We start from the raw sequence: 21,406 nt of genomic DNA on the forward strand, positions 1-21,406 counted from the left end.
AGTTTAATTAAAGAAGCTCCTTGTTACTTTTGAAAAAAATCCCTCTGCCCGCATTGATCTTCCTTTGAAAGGTGTTTGCTCCAGCTGAGCATGTCAGGGGGGCGCGGGGAGCAGGGAGAGGGAGAGGGGGACTCAAACGGGCCACAACGTGACATGCATGAGCAGCAGGCCCAGCTTCCTAGCTCTCCAGAGCCCGAGCTCTGCCATTTGAGGGGGTGGCGAGGCTACCTTTGGAAAAAATGGCCGTGTTCGAAGAGAGTGAAAGCTACCCAGCCAGTCACCAGGGCCCGGCTGGCCAGCCGGTCCCCCCCATTCTGCCTGTCCTCTGACCCCAGGAGAAGCTGGGCGTGGCCACCATGGCCTAGCAAACATTCTCGGCCGCGCACCAGGAGCTCTCTCCCTCGGGGAGTCTCCTGAGACCTCACGGTGGCTCGAGGCTGGCTCGGCAGGGCTTGGCCCCCTGGGCAATGCCAGCATGGCACAGGGCACAGCCGTCACTCGCAGCTGCCTGCCCCGAGCCCTGCACCCCTCCACCATAGCCACCGACTGTCCTGGGACCCCCACGCCCTTGGGTTGGCCATTTGACCTCTCAGTGTCTCAGGGGTGGAGTCTGTGAAACGGGGGCTTTCGTGAAGCTGTGGAGAGAAGCCACAGGCCCTGGGGAGCTGGGGAGCACTGCACTTGTGAAGAGCAGCACCCCTCGGGCACAGGGGACACGAAGTCGCCAGGGCAGCATCCGAGGCTTAGGAACTGAGCCACCGGCCTCTGGCTCCTTCCTTCCCCGAGCCCGTCACGGGTACCCAGGCCACCCTGTCCCCACCGCCAGCCCGGCGCTGAGCACGCTGGACTGCAGCCGCCCGCCCTGCTCGTGGGCCGGCTTTGCCGGGTGTTCCCCCTCGGTTTCCCGTGGCGGCCGTGACAAATCGCTGAAAACCGTGTCGCTTAAAGCAACTGAAAGTTCATTTCCTCACGGTTCTGGAGACCAGGAGCTCAGCATCGGTCTCCGGGGCTGAAGCCAAGGTGTCGGCCACGCCCGCTTCGGAGGCTGTTGGGACAGTCCCTTGCCTGCTGTGGCGTCCGTCCCTGGCGTGCGGCCGAGCACTCGGATCTGTGCATCTGTCTTCACATCTCTGCGCGTCTAATCTCCCTCTGCCTGTCTCAGGAGGACACTCGAGATGACACCTAGTGCCCGCCCGGGTCACCCAGCACGATCGCCTCATCTCATCCTCGTCATGTCTACAGAGACCCTTTTTCCAAATAAGATAACCTTGGTTCTTTAGCCATAAAAAGTGATAGTCACAGGCCCCAGGCGTCGGATCGGGACGTGAGTGTCCCTCGTTCACAGCCAGGCGGCCAGTGCAGGTCATAGCGCCTGGCACATGGTGGGTGCTCAGTAAACACCCGTTGCCGGGATGAGCCGCGTCAGTGGCAGGCAGGGGTGGCGAGGGCTCTCCCCTCGGCCGGGCCGGATGGAGCAGGGATCACAGACTCGAAGTGCTGGAAAGAGCGTTTGATTCAACCTTTTCATGCGTCTCTGGTTTTGCAGCCCGGAAAGGTGGAGACAGGCCCAGGCACAGAGCTAATTGGTGCCTGACGTGCTAGCAGGCGGCTTTCGGATGCCGGGCCCCGTGTCCGCTGCACCGGCCTCACGATTTTGCCAGCAAAAGGCGACGCAGGCCCTGTCCCCACGGGCACCGCCAGGTCGCGGCAGTGGAGAAGGGGTGAGCAGTGCCTTCCACGGCCGCTCACGCTGGCCTCCCGGCCACTGCCGGCTTCTGAACCACCTTATTGTAACTCGACTCTGAGTGTTGGCTGTGTTCCCTGCTGGCTCTCCTATTTTTCCGTCAGGCTTTTGTGCGGACAGTCCTCCCAGAGACAGCCTGGGGTCACCTTCACGTCCCGCTGGCCCCGCCAGAGGGTCTTCTGGCCACGAGAAGGGCAGGGAAGAAAAGCCTCCGATGGGGGGCTTTCTCCCGGGCGCAGTAGCACCTCGCTGCCTCCACTGCCTCCGGGCAGGGAGGGGCTCCATCGCCCCTGTGCAGCTGCGGGTTGGCCCGCAGGCCGGGGAAGGAGGGCAGGACCCCCGCAGAGGGGCAGGGCTGAGTGACAGCTCGTAGACGCCTCAGGGACGCAGCACGGGCCAGGCTGGAGGTGGGACAGGCAGGGGCCAGGGCACGCTGGCCTCAGAGGGCTGTGCGTTTGCGGCCCAGTGCCCTCAGGACACAGGCCCCTGCGACACCTAGCTGCTCACGGTACTGCCCGTAGGCTGCGAGCTCTGGGTCCAGTCCCTGGGTGAGCAGCTCTGCCCTGGGTCTCAGTGACCAACCACATCGGTAAAATGCGGGGGACGCCAGTGCGCCTTCGCAGGCTGCAGGGGGAAGGGTTGAGACGACGAGGTGCCCGTCTCAGACATCACTGTTACGATAACCTCTCCCGCTTTGCCTTCCTGTTACCATGTTCTAGCCAGATTAAACTTCCCTCTGCTTCTGGAAGCATCCATGCTCTCTCACTCCTCCAGGCTTGTGCACATGCTATGGAATACTTCACCTGCTCATCTTACCCAGCGTTTAGGGCTCAATCTCAATGCCACCTCCTCCAGGAAGCTCTCCTGGGTTAGGCGCTCTGCTCTGTGTGCTCTATGGCACCTGTGCTTTCTGCGTCCCAGCACCCCTCAAACAGAGATGGGGTCTCTGTCTGATTGTCTGTCTCTCCCGCTGGGCCATGAGCTCCCAGGAGTGGGAGCATCTGTCTTGCCAGCCCTGTATCTCTGTCACCAGGCATCTGAGTGAATGAAGTCACATATCGCAAATGAATACGCTTCACAAACTAGGCAGCTCCGTCCTACCTGTCAGGCCAAATAGGGGCTGACAGGTGATGAAATAATCAGACAGAGAGTCCCCGGTGCCTGAGAGGGAGCGATGATAACTTACCTGCTTGGCGTTTCCAGGAGCTACTCCCCAAGGAACGTGCTCTGTTCCCACAAGATTCCAGAGGCTGCCTCGCCAAGGACAAGTGGGACTTCTGGGCCCGGCGAACTGGATTCAAATCCCACTTCTCCCACTTCCTCCTCCAAAGCCGACAGACTCCCCTTTGATAAAAAATAGATACCACGGAGGACTTTTGATAGAGTTAAATGTGATGCGCAAGCACCTAGCACAGAGTCTGGCACAAAGCAAGGGATCAATTTTTTAAAAGCAACAAATGTTAATATTTTAAAACATACTATAAATCAAAAACTTGTTTTACATCTTCTCCCTCTGACTTCTTAGCCGATCCCCAATACACAGTTCATAATTCCTTCCCCATGACACTATCTTCAAAATGTTTTCAATTTATAATTTATTGGGTTTTTTTTTTTACCTGAAACAGACATCTCCAAGTTTTGATCTAAAGAATACAATCAACAATATTAATATTTAAGTCTAGAAAAATCTAAATTTGGTGACTGATCTCAGGGATTTGCATAAACAGGAAGACGTTTAGGCCTCCCAGGCTCTGCCTGGGGCGTTGTATTTTATATGATTCTCCTGAATGAAGGAGGGCAGGAGACTGTCCCCAACCCACCTCACTGCCAGAGTGCTCCTCAAAAAAATGACAGCCATAAGCTGGGACTGTCATGAGCAATTGGGAAGCTCTGGTCCCCTCCTGATGGCTCTCGTCACTAAGGAGTCACAGCCTCTTCCCCATGGAGCCCCCTGCCCAGCCTCAGAGTCCTCCCCCCAGTACCCTCCAGGCAGCCAGTCTGAATCCAGCTTCCAGATCTGCTGGACAGGACGCTCCACGTGGTCAGCAAGCCTCTCCATTTTGGTCAAAGCATAGCCTCAGGACGTGGCCTAAAACGGCGCCACAGCACCTGGCCCTGCGTGGTGCTGGATAAATGCATGTCGAATGAATGAATGAATCAGAGCTGGCATGCAAGACGAAGCCTTCCGCCAAGCCCGCCACGAATGGTGGCGAGTCTGTCATCATGACCGCCAGCGAGCTCTGTATTTCTTCTCTTTGGGTTTTCCTGCATGCAACTTTTTATGAAAACTGATGTGGAAAAAAATCCTTAGCAACCAAGATGTCTTTCAGTAGGTGAACGGATAAGCCGCGGTCCACCCAGACAGTGGAGTAAGACGCTGAGCTGTCGAGACGTGAACATTAAACACATGTGACTGAGGGAAAGAAGCTGGTCTGAAAAGGCTCCGGACTGGACGGTCCCAGCTCCACGATATTGCGAAAAAGGCAAAACTATGGAGACGGCGAAAAAAGACCAGTGGTCGTCAGGGTTAGAGGAGAGGGAGAGGCGAACGGGCAGAGCACGGAGGATTTTCAAGGCAGTGGAATTACGCCATGCGACACTGTCGGCGTGGAGACGTGTCATTAGGCGTTTGTCCAAACCCACGGGATGCACTACTCCAACGGCGAGCCCTCCTGCCGGCTGGGGGCGTGGGTGAGGGCGGCACGTGTCGATGCAGGTTCGCTGATCGGAACACGTGTACCCCTCTGGTGGGGGCGTTGACAGCGGGGAGGCCGTGCACGCGGTGGGGAGGGTACGTGGAGAGTCTCTGTACTTTCAGCGAAGCTAAAACGGCTCTAGGAAAGTCAAGTCTATGCTTTTAAAAATCCCATTCAATCAGAATGACCGTAAGAACACTTCTACATCTAAGTCCTCTAGCATTCTGGGAAACCCTCTGCTCTCCTGCCCGGGCTGCCCCCTTCCTGTCATTCAAAACATGGAACAACATAAATAGAAAAGTAAATCTCCAGTGGGTCCCTCCAGCTCCGACCTCCCCCGGAGGGCCCCCCCACTCGAACCTCATTCCAGCTCTGTGTGGGGAGTCCCCGCCTCCTCCCCCCTGCTCCGTGTGTCCCCTCTTCATGGCATGGATCATCGCCCAAGTGTCGCCTGTCCGCTTGCTTGTTTTTTCAAACAACTTTTCGAGTCGCGGTCGGCGTACACGTTCGGAGCGCGTTTGATTTGATCGTTTCGGATGTATGTTTGCATCCGTGAAAACATCGGTGCCATCGAAATCGTGAACAGGCCTGTTATGGCTGAATGGCGCCTTTCAAAAACGTCATACGTTGGAGTCCTAACCCCCAAGACCTCAGCTCGTGACCGTACGTGGAGCCAGGGTCTTGACGGAGGTGACCGAGTTAAAACGAGGTCACTAGGGTGGACCGTCACGCAGCGAGACTGCAGTCCTTATAAGAAGAGGAGATTAGGACACAGACACACACAGAGGGATGACAAGGCGAAGATGCCGAGAGAAGACGGCCGTCTGTGCGCCAAGGAGAAGGAACGAGCCGGCTCCTCGGTGGTCCCTGCCGGCCCTCAGCATCCAGGCGACCGCCGGCCCGCGTCCGGCACCGTACGTCAGCTCGCATTTTCCGGAGTTTCATGGCACGAGGTCCTCCAGCGTATTTTTCTCGCTGACGTCTTTCACCCGGCATCACGTCATTCTCGTGCCCGTCAGTAGTTCACCCCCTTTTCCGCTGAGCACTGACTAGCCCGTCAATAGTTACGCCCCAGTGTTTCACTTCGCGATAGCCAAAGACTGGGGGAACGCCCCAACGTCCATTGACAGACCAGTGGCTATTTACTTGCATTTAATCTTTATCTCCCACTCGGAGCGGACGCTCCATGAGAGAAGGGACTTTGTTTATGGCCATTCCCACAGCACCCAGGAACGTAGTAGGTCTTCAATAAATAGCGATGGCATTCGTGATATAAAGGCTCATGGCTATGGAGGGGACATACCTGGGCCCTGCAGCCGGGCCAACCTCTGTGGCCCGAGCCATTGCTCTGTCTCTTGCACACGTCCTCAGCCCCAGGTGGTAGGTTCATGGGCTCATCCTCCCCCTGCCCGCCATTGTCCCCCCACCCCGCAAGGGCTCAGTCCTGGGCTGGACGGGCCTCATCCCTCTGGGAGCCTTTCCTGGCAGTCCCTGCCCATGAGGACTCTCCCCTTGGTTCATGCTCTGCCCCTGGGGTCCAGCTGCCCAGGGAGCCTCGTCACTTAGTGTGCTCGTTTATCTGGCACTGTGCTGGAGGCCGGGGCAGACACGCCAGACCTCACGGTGCAGACGGAGAGGCTGAAGCTAGATGAACAGCAGGTCATCAGCCCCATGCGGGTCTGCAGTCCCACGCCGTGGAGGACAAGAGTCCTGAGATGAAGATCGTGGTGGGGGCAGTTAATTTCCTCTGGGAGGGGGGGTCTCTAACGGGGCAAACACCATGCGTGCAGGGCTGGAAGGGGACAAGAGGTTGGCCCATCGCCGTATCTGAAGGAGGGTCTGGGTGGCCACAGAGTGGTGAGCACAGCGAGGGGGCATCAGGGAGGGCGGGAGCTTAGACGTGGCCTTGCGGGCCTCAGACGTGGCCTTGAGGGCCGGGGCAAAGACTCGGTTCTTATCCTAAACCCCCTTCCCTCATTCCTGCCGCATTTCAAGGCAGCGCCCAGAGCCGAGGCCACGTTGCTCTCAAGCTCTCCTGACGCTGCAGGGTCCACGTTTCTGGACATTTCTGGATTGATCGATTGCTGATTTGGATTGATCATCTCATTCTTATGCAGGGGAAGGGGAGACGTGCTCGTGAAGGACCCTATGTCCCCGGGGGCGACGGTGACATGTGAAGAAGTTCTCCACAGCAAGGTGACACTTTCCTTCAGAGCCGGGCTGTGGGCGCTTCTTGCCACCTCCCTTATCCCCAGCGAAACGGGGACATGAAAAACGCTGTCAGATGTGCTGGAGCCTAGGTTCACCCTCTTTCTCAGACACCTTGAAAACTGCTTAAAATGTGGAACGTATTCAAATAAAATGGATTTAGCTTTGCATTCGGAAGAGGCGGTTGGAAGCATGGACCAGAAAATGACGATGAAGAAAAGGGCCTGAGTGCAAGATGCTCTTCTTCTTTTCTGTCATCGAAAATGGCTCTGTCCCCTCTCGCTTGTCCATAACAAATTCTCTCTACCAGACCCTAGAAGCCACCCGGTCTCCTGGTCAAGGAGCAATCTGAGAAATGCCAGAGCCCTGGGCGAGAGAGGAGCCAGGTCCGTAAAGTTAAACGGTGGTCCCGTGGGACAGCCCCGAGGGAGATGTTAGGGTGCCCAATCCGGATGGAGAAAGCCCAGGAGGAACATGACCGGAGCCAGTGAGGTCATCGAAACGGGACCAGAAATAGGGGAGAACAGAGACTTCGGAGAAAAGCTGGGGGCGCCAGAGCTGGATGTGGCAGGGGAGGCCAGAGGGGGAGGAAACTTGAGAAAGGAAATCATAAGATTAAAAAAAAAAACAAAGAGGAGGAAGTCTGCACCCAGCAGGGAAAGGTAATGCGAACTCACCAGCTAAAAATATGAGCAGGTTCAAAAAAGATTTTCATAAAATATTTAGAACTAGGAGAGACCTCAGGAATTATCCACTCTAGTGGCTTTAAGCATTTTGCGGGTAATTATAGCATCGAAACTCTTTTTTTCAATGAATAGATTTACAAAGCCTGTAAGAGCTGCTCTGCTGGGCATGAAGACCCCACCCCGCGGGTCCCCCACCCCGCTGCCCCTCGGACCCCCAAGGCACCGCCAAGGGGCGCCGATTGAAAAGCACTGGCCTTTTGCTATCTCCTCACACTCCGGGGAAGCAGCAGAATTTGAGGGGGCGAAGGGAGCCCCGAGATGCAGCTGACATCACTGCCTTGATAACAACACTACCAGTGACATCTGGGACGATGACAGCCACATATGTGCACGATGCCTCCAGCCTCACGAATGACCACTGAGTGTCGCCCAGGGACTCTGTGGCCAGACCGCACGGGGTTCCTCGTCTGCCCAGCGGGAACGCTCACAGCACCCACCCCGGTGGGTTATGGTGTGAAGGAAGGTGCTAAGTGCACGGGGAGCAGGAGCAGGACACCTAGCCCCAGAGGGTGGTGGATGTCGCAGCTGTAACCGCTCCCCACCCCTCCCCTCCCGGGCCCAGCATTGAGGATGTGCTCAGCAGATTGTAGTTACTGTTATTATTTCACTGCTGGTAACATTATTACAAGGATCAAGCCCCCGGATAGACCCACAAAGCAGGTGTGGTGTTACCGTTGCTGTCTTGCAGGTGTGGAAACTGAGGTACAGCAGGGTGGAGCGATTTTCCCCAAGTCCCAGAGCTGCTGGGAGACAGAAGCCGAGCGGTTCTTGGATTTCGCCCCCAGGGCCGCCCGCCACGCCCGGGAGTGGGGTGGGGAGGAAGGTGGGCGCCAGGACTGGGAAGGGCCGGCAGCCTCCCCGCTGAGCTCCCCTCCCAGCGACACCGCGGGCGGAGACGGGCGGTGCCGAGCTTCTGCTGGACTGTAACGCCCTCTAGTGGCTCCGAACGCGGGACTCCGGCCAGCAGCCAGGCCATCCAGACCCGCCCGGCCTTGCCGGCCACTGTTCCATCCTTGCCCAGCGCGTCTTAGAGCTGTGGAGACCTCGCATCGCCCAGAGCCGTGAGGGGACAAGCCACATGATGACCCCCGCGCGGGACAGTCGTCAGCCACTGCGAAGCGGCCTGTGGACCTCGCCAGGCACCGGGGAGGGAGTCTGCCTAGAAAGCATGCTGGCCCAAGGTGCAGCATGGAGCCCTCGTTCCGGTGCCTCAGCTCAGGTGTGCAGATGTGCAGGTGTGTGTGTGTGCGTGCGCACGCGTGTGTGAGAGGACCATGTAGAGGTGACAAAGGACACAGACGGAATTCTAGCACATACTGTGTCCCTTGTCACCTGCAAACTCGAAGCAGCACTGAAATGGAGTTTAGAGAAATACTGGAACTTCCTGCAGGTGTGTTTTGCAACCGCCTACGTCAGCCCTGCACATTCTAACAGCCCAGAGAGGGGCGGGAGCGGGAACTGACACAACTCCTGGGGGGGATGTCTGGCGGTACCCACCGAAGAAGCTAAGTCTACGTGTGCCCTAAGACCCAGCGACTCCGTTCCTGGGTCTGGACCGGGAACTCTGGAAACACACACACTCATGTCCGCGGAATGTTCATGGAAACCTGGAAACAACCCAGATGTCGACCGACAGCAGGATGAATGAACACACTGTGGCCATCGCGCACAGCGCGTGTAACGGAGTATTAGGCAGCCGTGAAAAAGAGCTACGTGCCACAGCATCAGTGAATCTCACAGACATAGGCTGAGAGAAAAGACCGAATGTTGAACAAAGTATCTCAGACGTAATGTTGATACAAATGTAATGTTGAACAATGGAAAGGCCCAAACTTATGCGAAGTTCAAAACCAGGCTAAATGAACCTACGGTGGTAGGGGTTGGAACGGTGATTACCTCCTGGGGTGGAGGATGGGAGGTTCTGATTTGGGGGGGCATGAAGGAGCGTGGGGCTGCGAATGCACTGAATGTGTTCTAGGTTTTGTCTGGATGGTGGCTACGTAGGTGTGCACACATGTTCATCAGGCTGCACAGTTAAAGTTATCCTGCTTTATTGTATGTCTGTTAACCTTACAAGTCTAGAAATAAAATGAAAGCAAAGCCAAGAGACAGCAGGAGGGGGGTGGCCGACGCATTGCTTGTGGTGGTGCCGAGCAGTGGCGAATAGCACTCTGAGGACAGGCAGGCTGGGGGTGGCCGTGGGGCCTCGCCGAGATGACCCATGTGACACTCCGGCACCGAGAAGTCCCAGCAGTGAGGGCTTCTGTTCACTGTTTTCACAACCACGGAGGTTCGGCTTAGGCGGCTTCCTTTCTTGAAATGTACTTAGTTGGTTTCCCGATTCGAAGCTGCAGGATCAGATGGCGGCTTTCTCGGCCCCTTCTTTTCGCTTATCTCTGTTTTTACTTTTTTTTTTTTTTTCCCTATAATGAAAGTGTTACAGCTTTTGCAATATGAAAAGAGCAATGAAAGCTATTTTAATTAAAGGGAAAAAGCGGGAAGAGCAGACAGAATATGGTGCGTGGATTTTGCAAGAAGGCACATCGGAGCGTGAGGCCGGACTCGAGGAGCACGGAAGTCACGTGAGGCGGGAAAAGGTTGCAGGGGGGCGTTGGAGACTTTCGGCCCAGACTGACTTTGCCCGCTTTATCTGTCTATGAGGCCGCAGCCTTTTTATTGATATAAGTGCAAAATTAGAGTGTGCCTTCATGAATCAGGATTTCTCAAGTGCTTATTCAACTAAGTGACTCGCCCTCCCTTAGCTTTCGAACAAGTCAGAAGGCTCGCAGTGGCTTTGGTGACAGTGCCTTCGACAGCCACCGGCTCCATCTTCCGGTCCTCGCCCTTCCCCGGACCGGGCGATACTCCTCGAATCACACCACTTACTCGGGCCTCTCTTTCTCCACCCTTCTTGAGAAGGCATCAAGCTCTAGTAAAAACGTTTATGAGAATTCACTATCATTATACCCATTTGACGCTCTAGGACACAGGTTTAAGAGCATTTAAATAACTTGACCAAAAACCCCAACCCACGTGACAGCACAGGGAGTCACAGGCCGAACTCCCAGGCCCAGAACCCAGTTCCCCACGACCCAGCTTCCGCCCCCTCCGGCTCTGGCTGTTTGAGTTCTCTTGTTCTACCTTCTGTCCGTGATAGATTGTGAAAATTGACTTTGTTCCTCTCTCGGAGACGAGAGGCCACACAGTTTATTTTTCAAAGCAGCAAAAGTGAGGCTAGAAAGGATTTCGAGAAGACTTCTCTGCTGGAGATGAAAGGGATTCTTACCGCAAAACTGGGAATGGTTGATCTTCTTTAAGTCTACAGCACTATCTTTCCATTATTTTGTTTGTTTTTAAAAACAATCTAAAGGACGAGTTGATGTATTTACCTCTTAGGAATCTGGTAAAAAAGAAAGGTGCACCTTTGTTTCTCATGCCGACCCCCTGGATGGCATGTAATATAAAGTTTATCCAGGGTTTTATTTGCTGTGCCCTTTCTTAATTTAAAGTGTGGATTAGGGAGGAGAGAAACAGGTCGTGAGAGTCAGAGGATGAATCTGTTGGGGGGGAAAAAATGTAAATTGATATAATCTTTCCGGGACAATATGGCAACATGTAGCAACATTTCACATGTGACCCAAAAATATCACTTCTCACAAAGATACTTACACAAGGATGCTCACAATTACCTGGCTTATAATGGTGAAATTAAGAATAATGTAAACTCTAACAATAGGTAATTCGTCCAATAAAATCTGGCACATCCACCTGATAAAGTACAGACAGATTTTAGAAACAAGGATGCAGAAAGCGATACCAGTGGTTTCTCGTGGGGAGGGTGGGAAACCTACTTTTCATTGTCTAAATACTTCAGTGATTTAAAAAAAAATGTTTTATTTTGAGAAAATTATAGATTTGCATGCAGTTGTAAAAAATAACACAAAGAGAAGCACATGAAAAGATGTTCGGCCGTTAGGGGAATGCAAATCAAAACCACGATGAGATACACCTATCAGAATGGCTAAGATTAAAACACAGTGCGAACACGGAGGGTACAGGTACTCTTTGCCCGATGGTGACATATTGCAAGACTTCAGTACAAAATCTCAGCTAGGGTGTTGACAGGACACAGGAGACAAAATATTCCCATCACTACCCACTCCTTCTTAAACTACTGGCAGCCAACTAGTCTGTTTTCCATCCTCGTAATTATTTCATTCCACGAATTTTATAGACATGGAATCATGCAATATATAACGTTTGGGAATTGGCTTTTTTTTTTTTTTATCAGATGTAATCCTCTGCTGATTCATCCAGGTCGTTGACTGCATCAGCAGTTCATCCCTTTTTATTGCCGAGTAGTATTCCCTGGTGGGCGTGTACCACAGTCTGTTTAACTGCTCACCTGGTGAAGGCCATCTGGGCATTTCTGGTTCTTGATGATTATGAATGAAGTTGCTATAAACATTGATGTACAATTTTTCATGGAAACACAAATTTTCATTTTTCTGGGATATACGCCCAGGGTGCAACTAACTGCTTTATCCAGTTGCAGATGATGTGATAGTTGCATGCTTAGTTTTTTTACGAAACTGCCAGTTTTCCAAAGGGCTGTACCATGTTACATTCCCACCAGCAGCGTATGAGTGAGTCAGTTTCCCCGTATCCTCACCAGAATTTGGTGTTCTCACTATTTTTCAGTTTTAGTCATTTCGATAGGTTTATCTCATTATGGTTTTGAATTTGCATTTCCCTAAGAGCAAATGATGTTGAGCATCTTTTTAAATGCTTCTCGCCATTTGTATAGCCTCTTTGGTGAAATGTCTCTTCATGTCTTTTGCCTATTTTTTAATTGTTTGATCTTTTTTAATGTTGAATTTGGAGTGTTCTTTATATATTCTAGATACTAGTTCTTTATCAGATACGTGGTTCACAAATATTTTCTCTCAATCTATATAGCTTATCTTTTCAGTCTCTTAAAAGATCCATCAGATCCAAATGCTTTTCTCCCTTTCCCCCCAAAAAAGTATAGTTTTACATTTTAAATTTAAGTCCGGTCTATTTTAAGCTAATTTTTTGTATCCGATGTGAGACTTAAGGTGATCTTCATATCCAGGACTATTTGTTTAAAAGGCTATCTTTCCTCCACTGAATTCTTTTTGCAACTTTGTCAAAAATTAGTTGTGTATGCTGGTTGTGATCTATTTCTGGGTTCTCTATTCATGTGCGTTTATTATCTATCAAAAATTAATTTGAAAGCTGCATCGAGGACGTAGATCTCTACTTCTTAATACAAAAAAAAAGTCCATAATTTATTGAGTAGGAAAAATCTTACAAAGGGCTATTTAGTATAATCTGATTTTTGTGAAAAAATTTTTTAAAAAGGGAGTGCCTTAGGATGTGTACATGGGGCCACCTCATAGGAAAGACCCTGAAATAGTGTTTTCCGAACTGTTTCTGGGGTCTCCTGGAGAGCTATAAGGGTGAGATGGGTTAAACAAAGCTGAGCTCAGCCCTTGACCTTGTCGAGCCCTTGACCTTGTCGACGGGCTGTGATCATCGGTGAGCAGAGAGCAGCTATTTTCGAGGCCTTGGACTATGGAATCCTCGTTTTTCTCCAAGTAGCATTTCTCAGGGCTAGTGTTCAAAGAGTTTTTGTTTGTTTATTTGTTTGTTTTTTAAGAAACTGGTTTGAAGGGCTTTCTGCCAAAATATTGACAGTTGTTATCACAGAAATGTGGGATTTGGGGTATTTTTTTCATTTTCCTATCTCCTTTTTAATTTCTATCAACTGAAAAGATTTTTTTACAACAAATAGGTATTCATTTTATAAACAAACAAACAAAAAGTAATGGAGATGTTTGCGGTGGGGGCGGGGACAACCAGGATGAGGGTGGGGAGGGCAGCTGGGAGCCCCCTTGCAGATGCAGAAAAGAGACCCTGGCTGGCAGGAGCTCTGGGAGGGTGGCGGAAGCAGAAAACACATATAGCACTGCCAGTTCCCTGACAGGACGGAGAGTCGAGGAGGTGGGGCCCAGGATCCCCACGGACCTCGACAGACAGTGCACGGTGATAACAGGCATTGTCATGCACAAACACTCCCAGCATGCCCTTGGGAAGGCCTTGCTGTGCAGACGAGGGAGGCAGCAGGGGCTGCTGGGAGGAGCGGGTCCTGGTGCCGCCCCCAGTGGGGTGGGCATGAGTGTGAAGGCACGGGCAAGGCTGGTGGCTGTTCCATCTCTGAGACTTTGTGGAATACTATTTTGATTAAGTCAGCTTTGGAGAGGAGACTCTTGCTAATTATAGCCACAGACCACTCTTTTTCAAATTCCCCTTGAATTAATTAAAACCCGCCCTGGTCCGGGGGAAAAAAAAAAAAAACCCTGGTTAAGAATGGCTCACAAGGGTTCATAAAATAAGACGAGAGAACGCAGTAATGACAGCAGATGGAAGACGAGAGGAGAGTGAGGGCGGTTGCCAGGGGGAGGCGGCAACGAGGCTCATTCTTGGGCCACTCGTTACCTGGGTGAACAAGATGTCACCGTGGAGTTCCTTACGGTGTGGACAAGGGGTGGGCCCAGCATGAGCGGCGGTGGCCAGATGCCACCTGGGCCCCGGCTCTACCCAGGGTAAGCCCTCCATCCATAGCTGTTGAGTGACTCGCATTTGACGCCTAAAAGTCAACACTGCCTCAGGTTTCTGCGGGTGACTCTGAGGTTGCAGAATCCCTGGCGGGACCGAGCTGAGATTTCCCAGGACTGAGATTTGTGTGGCGGGGAGACCGGGCTTCTCTCGGGAGAAAACTTTGAAGAGGGATAAAGCCAATCCTCACACGCAGACTCCCCCTCCCATGCATTAAGGTGGCTGTGATCAAAAAAGAGATGATGACAAGCTTTGGCGAGGATGGGGAGAAACTGGAACCCTTGTGCACGGCTGGCGGGGATGTCGAGTCGTGCGGCCGCTGTGGAAAACAGTACGGAGGTTCCTCGAAAAATTAAGACTAGAACTACCATCTGATCCAGCCACTTTGCTTCTGGGTATGTACCCCAAAAGAAATGAAAGCAGGGTCTCAAAGGGATGTTTGTTTATAGCAGCATTGTTTACAGCAGCCGAAATGCGGAAGCGGCCTATGTTGGTCATGTCCATCGACAAGGTGCAGGGATGAGCGAAACGGGACCTGTGCACGTACATACGATGGAATATTATTCAACCTTGACAAGGAAGGAAATTCTGATACGTGCTACAATGTGGGTGAACCTCGAGGACATTATACTGTGTGAAATAAGCCGGTCACAAAAGGACAAATACTGTACGAGTCCACTGATCGGAGGTGCGCAGAGCTGTCAAGTTCATAGAGACAAGACGCAGGATGGGGAGTTAGTGTTTAATGGGGACGGAGCTTCAGTTTTGCAAGATGAGAGTATCGTGGACATGGATGGATGGTGGTGACGATGTCTGCACAAGGGTGCGAATGTACCGATGCCACCGGACTGTATGCTCAAAAATGGTCAGGGTGGCAACTTTCATATTATGTGTATTTTACCGAAATTTAAATATTTAAAGAAGAAGAAGTTTGGCTTCCAGAAAGAGGCTATATGCTGGGAACTATGGGTCTAGCTACCAGCTGCACCGGGGTGGGCGGGGGTGGGGGAACATGGGCTGCCAGAGAAGGCTGGGTGGTCACTAGACCCCTGAGACAGGGACATGCAAGAAGACAATTTTGTGCCGGCAAGCCCCCTGCTCCCTCGGCTTGCTGGAGACACTCAGGGTCTCCCCGATGCCAAGTGCTCCTTCCCCAGGGACACCACCTGAGGTCCTAGTATTTCCTGATTTACTCAACCAAAGCTCACGGGAGCACCCACTCCGTGCCAGGCCTCGTGCATGGTGCAGGCGTACACCAGACACTCTCTTTGTGTGTCCTACGTTCTTTTAGGGGGAGATGCCCCCAAAAGCAAACAAGATATTATAAAATGGAGATATGACCAAAAATCATATGACACCCGTATGATTCCGTTATGTGACATTCTAGAAAATGCGCTCTGACCTGGAGCGACGAGAAGGAGATTAGGGGTTGCCTGGGGCCGGTGGTGAAGGAAGGGGTCAATGCCAAGGGCGTGAGGAAACCTCTGGGAGTGAGGGAAATGTTCTGTGTCCTGACCGCTGATGGTGTGTACATAACTCACGGCTCACATTTGCTGGGCGTAAATTCTACTCTGCTTGATAAAATACTGTTTTAGCTGAGCAATAAACTGCAAAGTGGTAAGTTTCTCAAGGGTCCCATTTCAAGCGAGACCTGAAGGAAGAAAAGGGATCATCTCGGCAAAGATGGAGGTGGGAAGAGTGTCCTAGGCAAAGGGAGTGGAATTTTCAAAGGTCCAGTGATAGCAAGAGAGCCCCACACTCCAGGAAGGCCCAAGTGTCTGTGGACAACCAGGAGGCCCCGCGTCGGCCTGGCGGGCTCGGCGAAGGAGATGCGTGGTTGCAGACTGGAGCGGGTGGTTGTATTTTGGGCCAAAGGAGATGAGGGGCGGCTGAGGCCTTTTAATCTGGTCATGGACGACACTAGGTTAGCTGCTGTGAAGACCCTCATGCTTGAAATCGAAACAGAGAGAGGGATGAGTAAGGGACAAGAGAGAAATTCCAGAACCGCATCCTAGGTGGGGGGTGGGGAGGTCTTCCCTAAGCTGGCTATCGGGCCTCACTCCCATCACGAGGTGCAGGCCACCGCTCTACCCTCTTGAATCTGGGTGGATCCCGAGACTGCTTTGACCAGCAGGACATGGGGATGGAAGGCTTGACCAGTAGGACATAGAGATGGAAGGTATGACCAACAGCAGAGACAGAAGGAATGCTCGGCCATTTCCAGGAGTGGCCCTTGACTGTCCTGGTAGCTTCCATTTATTTCCCGCCTCTTAGAGGCCAGCCACCACATCCGAAATGCATTTTTCCTCAGACCCCTATTCTGTGAGAAACCGAAGCCACAGGGATAGGCCCTGGAGGATGAGATGCCACCAGGAGACAGAGAGAGAGGCCAAGGAGCACCGAGGCCCTGACACATGCCTGAAGAAGCCAACAGACAAGCGAGTCCAACCCCGCCCTGGCTGACTGCACCAGGATCAGACGCAGGGCTGCCCAGGCGAACCCTTGCCGGTAGACAAGCACCGCACAGATTTAAGCCCCTAAGTTTGGCGGTAGTTTGTTATTCAGCAATACAGACAGCAGCAAGCGGGCTCACTTAGGGGGCAGACCGGGGAGGGGGCGTGGGGAAGGGGTCCAGACCTCGCTCTCAGAGCAATCCCAGAGCCAGGAGAAGAGCGTCTGCAGCTACGAGGGGTCCACAGTGTTGCCGCTTCTCCATTCTTGCTTCCACTCTTTCCTCCTGGATGGAGAGAGCTCAGCCAGCACAGCACGCCTGGCCTCTCTGCCCCTGCTCCCCGGGGAGGAGATGCAGCTTAATCTGGTTGGTGAGTTTGGAAGGAGAGAGAGGCCACGTGCGGCTGAGCCCCTTCCTCTCTCTTCTTCTGGAGCTGGCGGACTCAGGAAGCACAGTCTGCTCTGTTCCCCCACGCTGAGTTGAACGGGGGTAGCCCCCCAGCTCTCTGCACACCTCCCCTCTCTGGCACTCTGTCCTATGAACTCTTGGCAAACTTTAGTCTCCTAGAACTCTCAGTTCTGTCTCCTCAGCTCACCAGGTTCTGCCTGGGTCCCTCCTCCCACGCTGCAGCCTGGAAATTCCCTCTAGGCATTAAACAGGGGCAACTGTAAGGCTTCTCTATTCATATTCATCTGTCAAGGATCACTGCCATTCATTCATTCATTCATTCATGAATTTATTGTTTAACCTTGATCATCTTACGAGGTAGGTATTCATACCTCCGTTTCAGTATCCCGACTTTTTATCCCTACCAGTATGAGGCAGGCATTGGTATTACCCCCATAAGATGAGTAAACTGAGGCTTAGAGAGCTTAAGTGACATGTACAAGGTTGCTTAGCAAATGTCAAGACCAGACCCAGGGCGCGGTTCCTTCTTCGAGGATCTTAAACACTGCCTTCGGTTCCTCTCCAAATGCATGTCGTAACCAAATGTAATTATTCCAGATGATTCTCCACCATCCAGGTTGTTGTATTTCTGGGTCCTTATCCAAAATGACAGGGAATGAGAACCTGCCCTACAGAAATACTAGCATGAATGCACGTGACATACTAATCTTGATATTTATTGCAATTTTGTTTACAATATTAAAAAATTGGAAACAATATAAGTGCCTATCAAGAATGGGGAATAATTAAATACATTTTGATACATCCATGCAATGGAATGCTACGCAACTGGTAAAAAGTATCAGATTTATATGTCTTGGCATAAAAAATGTTCTATCTATCTGTATATACATAATGAAAAAATATATTTAACGAAAAATGCAAGTTGTAGACTGCATTGGACAGGGTAGGCTAACCGCTATAGTGAATCCAGTACAGCTTTGTTTCTTGTTCATGTCACAGTCCTACAGTTCCACGCAGGTCTGTGGGGAGGATGGCTCCCTGCTCCAGGCAGCCACTCAGGGACCCAGCTTCCTTCCATCTTCAATACATCATCACAGCAGAAATAGAAGAGAGAGAGTAGAAGATCCAGTGTGGGGGATTTTTTTACGGGCTGAGTGTGGAAGCGGCGGTCATTATTTCAACCACATTCCACATTCCACTGTCCGCGTGGCCATACGTCACTGCAAGGGGACGCCAGGAGATGTCCTCTCGCCGTGTACCCAGCAAGTGGGCTTAGTGAGCATTTAGCCAGCTTCCGTCATGCAAACTGCTTTGCACCATTTAAACCTATTCATATTTAAAAAAAAAATACATGTGTGCATGGATATATTTTTAATAAGGAACAGTCTGGGAGGATATACATTAAACTATTACCTCTCATGAGTGAAAGGGAGACTTACTTTTATTTTATCTCTGTGCGTTTTTTTTTTAATGATGGCACATATATTCTGTGATTAACACTTAAAGATTCGTAAAATGATAATACTCGCTTTTTTTAAATGACTTGAAACTAATGGAGTTTGGAATCCTCAGTGTTCACTAGGGGGCAGAAGAGGAGTGTGTGTGCGTGCATGTGTGTGCGTGCGTGTGTGTGTGTGTGTGCGTGCGTGTGCATGTGCTGTTTGCTAATTGCTGTTTACTACATTCCTTGCACAATTTCCTCACTCAACATGCCATCTGTAACGTTTACCAAGTTGGTTGGAGAAAGGACAGCCCCCGGGCCTCTCGTGCTGGCGGGCTTCAGCCGTAGGCTCAGCTTTAACTAGATTCTCAAGGCTGTGGTTGTGTTATGTGTCACTGAAAATGTTCACACCAGCTTTCGAGTACCCAGCGCATGAGGTCTGTTAAATGGCCTGAATCCCCACTGGTGACAGAAAGGCCGAAGGTACCATGAAGCCAAACCTGCTGCCTGCTGTTCTGGGACCATCCGGGAGATGCCACGTTCGGATCATGGACAAGGACCCAGACATCTGTCCCCGCTTTTTTGTAGATGCCTTTGGTCATTTCTCTATTTTCCTGAGCACTGGCACGAGACAGGATGAAGCCATCCGGGGGCCTGGCGTGTGAGGGAATGTGAGGCCCTCAGGCTCGTGAGCAGGAATAATGAGCAAAATCTCAATGAAAACAAAATCATTTTTTTAAAGTCACTGAAACATTTGTCTTCTCTGTTTGGACTTTCCTGATGCTCCAAATTGAAATGAATGCCCTCACGACCAGACAGCATGGTGAGCACCACGGTGGCATGGCCAGCCTCAGGGAAGAGTTGACTGGGATCCAAGAGTTTCACCCCTCAACTCCCTGGAGACCAGAACCCAGGTCTTGTTTATCTTTGTTTTTCTCATGAGGCCTGGTACACTGAAGACGCACAATCTATGTGAATAGAATGCAATTGAACTGAATTGAATTGAATTGAATTGAATTGAATTGAATTGAATTGAATTAAACTGAACATAAACTGTCATGTGAATTATTGTGGGGCACGTAAAGATAAGTTTGGGTTAAGGAAGTTGAACGTTTTAAGTTGGAGCCTGCAGCAGGCTGACAACTTACTGGAAACGCACCTGTGCTCCCCACTCGGGGAGTTAATAGTCACTGAGGAGATGAAACTGTCTGCCCACCTGTGCCTCTGCACCTCTCCCCCGACACTGCTTTGAGCTTCCACTCTTTCCCACTCCCAGCTGCTGCCTCTAAGGCATCCACTCCCAAGCTTTCCTGCGCTTGGTGCAATTCCCAGGTCTGGCCAACTTTCGTATTCTACCCCCTCTGGCTGCAGCCATTGGCTTAGTTACAGGCATGGGACTCAAACTAGGCTGATGAGGGTCTGCTGGTCCCAAGTCTGCCACTATGTAGAGAGATCATCTGAGAACAGAGCTGACCCACAGGAGCAGCGTGGGCTGGAGGTGCAGCGTGGGTCCTGGCTTGCTACTTGCGATGGCCAATGAATTCCGTTTTTGCCCTGACCAAGCTGAGCTGGATTCTGACAATGAAATCAAGTATCCTGACCAGTACAGGGAGCTGGACCGACTTGGGGAGGATTCCCCATAGAAGCAACAGTTAAATCGAGAAGCAAAAGATGACTAGGAAGCAGTCAGGTGGAGGGAAGGGAGAGACTATTCTGGACAGAAAGAGCAGTATGAGAGACAGCCCCGTGGAGGGAAGGACAAAGCTGTAGGAATTTTTTGCTTCGTTACCTTGTATGTATTCCATTACCGCTATAAACGCCATTGGCAAATAAGCTTTATTAAATAAGGTCCATGACCCTTATTCATAGTAATGTCCATTTGTAAAGTATTTTATTCTTTGAAAATCCCTTGTCATTTGAAATATCATGATTTATTAAGTGGAAAATATATGTCACGAGTTAGTAAATATTAAATATAAAACGGTTGTATGCTTACCAACCCCTGGCTGGGCCTACTGTTCAGTTTAATTTTCTGCTTTGCACTTAGGATTTGGAGCCTAAAATACTGGCCCTTCTTAGCTCAGAAGCTGGAAGAATTGGGGGCAGCTTTGGGGGTCTGAGGGAGGTGGGTCTGGGGCCAAGAGGTAGTTTTGCCTGACGACGAAGCTGCCTCATAGCAGCGACTCATCAGCTTGAAAAGAGAAATAGATTTGTCGATCTTTGGCTTTGCCTTTGCCCCTGGGAGGTCCGGAAACTTGGTGGCCCTCTATGGACACCTCTCAGTTACAGAATCAGTGCATCCAACAGAGTGTGTGGAAGATGCCAATAGGCATTTCTTGCAGCATCCACCACCTTTTCCTTCTCCCTGCACCTCTCCTAAATCCCGTCCCTGTGCCCAGATTATTTAATTTACCCATTTCGAGGGAAGCAAGAGAGATAACTAGCTGAGTTCTTTTTGTGTTACTTCTTTGTATTCCATCTCGGGTCAAGTATGCTAAGCAAGAGGCAGGAGATTTTCCCCTCGTGAACACCTCTGTGTTACTAAAGTTTGCTGTTACTTATACTTGCATTACGTGATTTATTTTGACGCCCCGGGTTATGAACTCTTTGGAGGGAAGAACCAGTCATACTCATTTTTGTAGGACCCACAGCACCTGACACAGCGCATAGCCCCTGTCGAATTTTTGATTCTTAAATCTTTGACTTTTACTGAGCGCGTCACTACACGAGAAAAGGCCTGTGGCTGAGCTCCAGGCTGGAGGCCACCTTGGTCTCATCTGAGAGAGGAATGGGTAGGGCAGACAGGGGTCACTGTGTCCTAAAGAGTTGGGGACATTGAGCCCTGAGCGGGGTCAGGCCCAGATCAGTCCAGATGGCTTCCATCCTCAGGGGGTCCTCGGTGGGTGCTTCTGTCTCAGATGAGGTGGGGAGGTCAGGTTAGGTCAGTTCCAGGCCCTGAAAATTCTGAGATGGCCGGGAGCACTGACTCCCAGGTGGGGTCAGGCCAGGTGGCTCGGCTAGCAGGGTCTGCTAACAACCAGGTCATGGGAGCAGGAATCAGTCTAT

This window comes from Pteropus vampyrus, unplaced genomic scaffold (assembly GCF_000151845.1).
Source record: "Pteropus vampyrus isolate Shadow unplaced genomic scaffold, Pvam_2.0 Scaffold158, whole genome shotgun sequence".
Taxonomy (NCBI): Eukaryota; Metazoa; Chordata; class Mammalia; order Chiroptera; family Pteropodidae; genus Pteropus; species Pteropus vampyrus.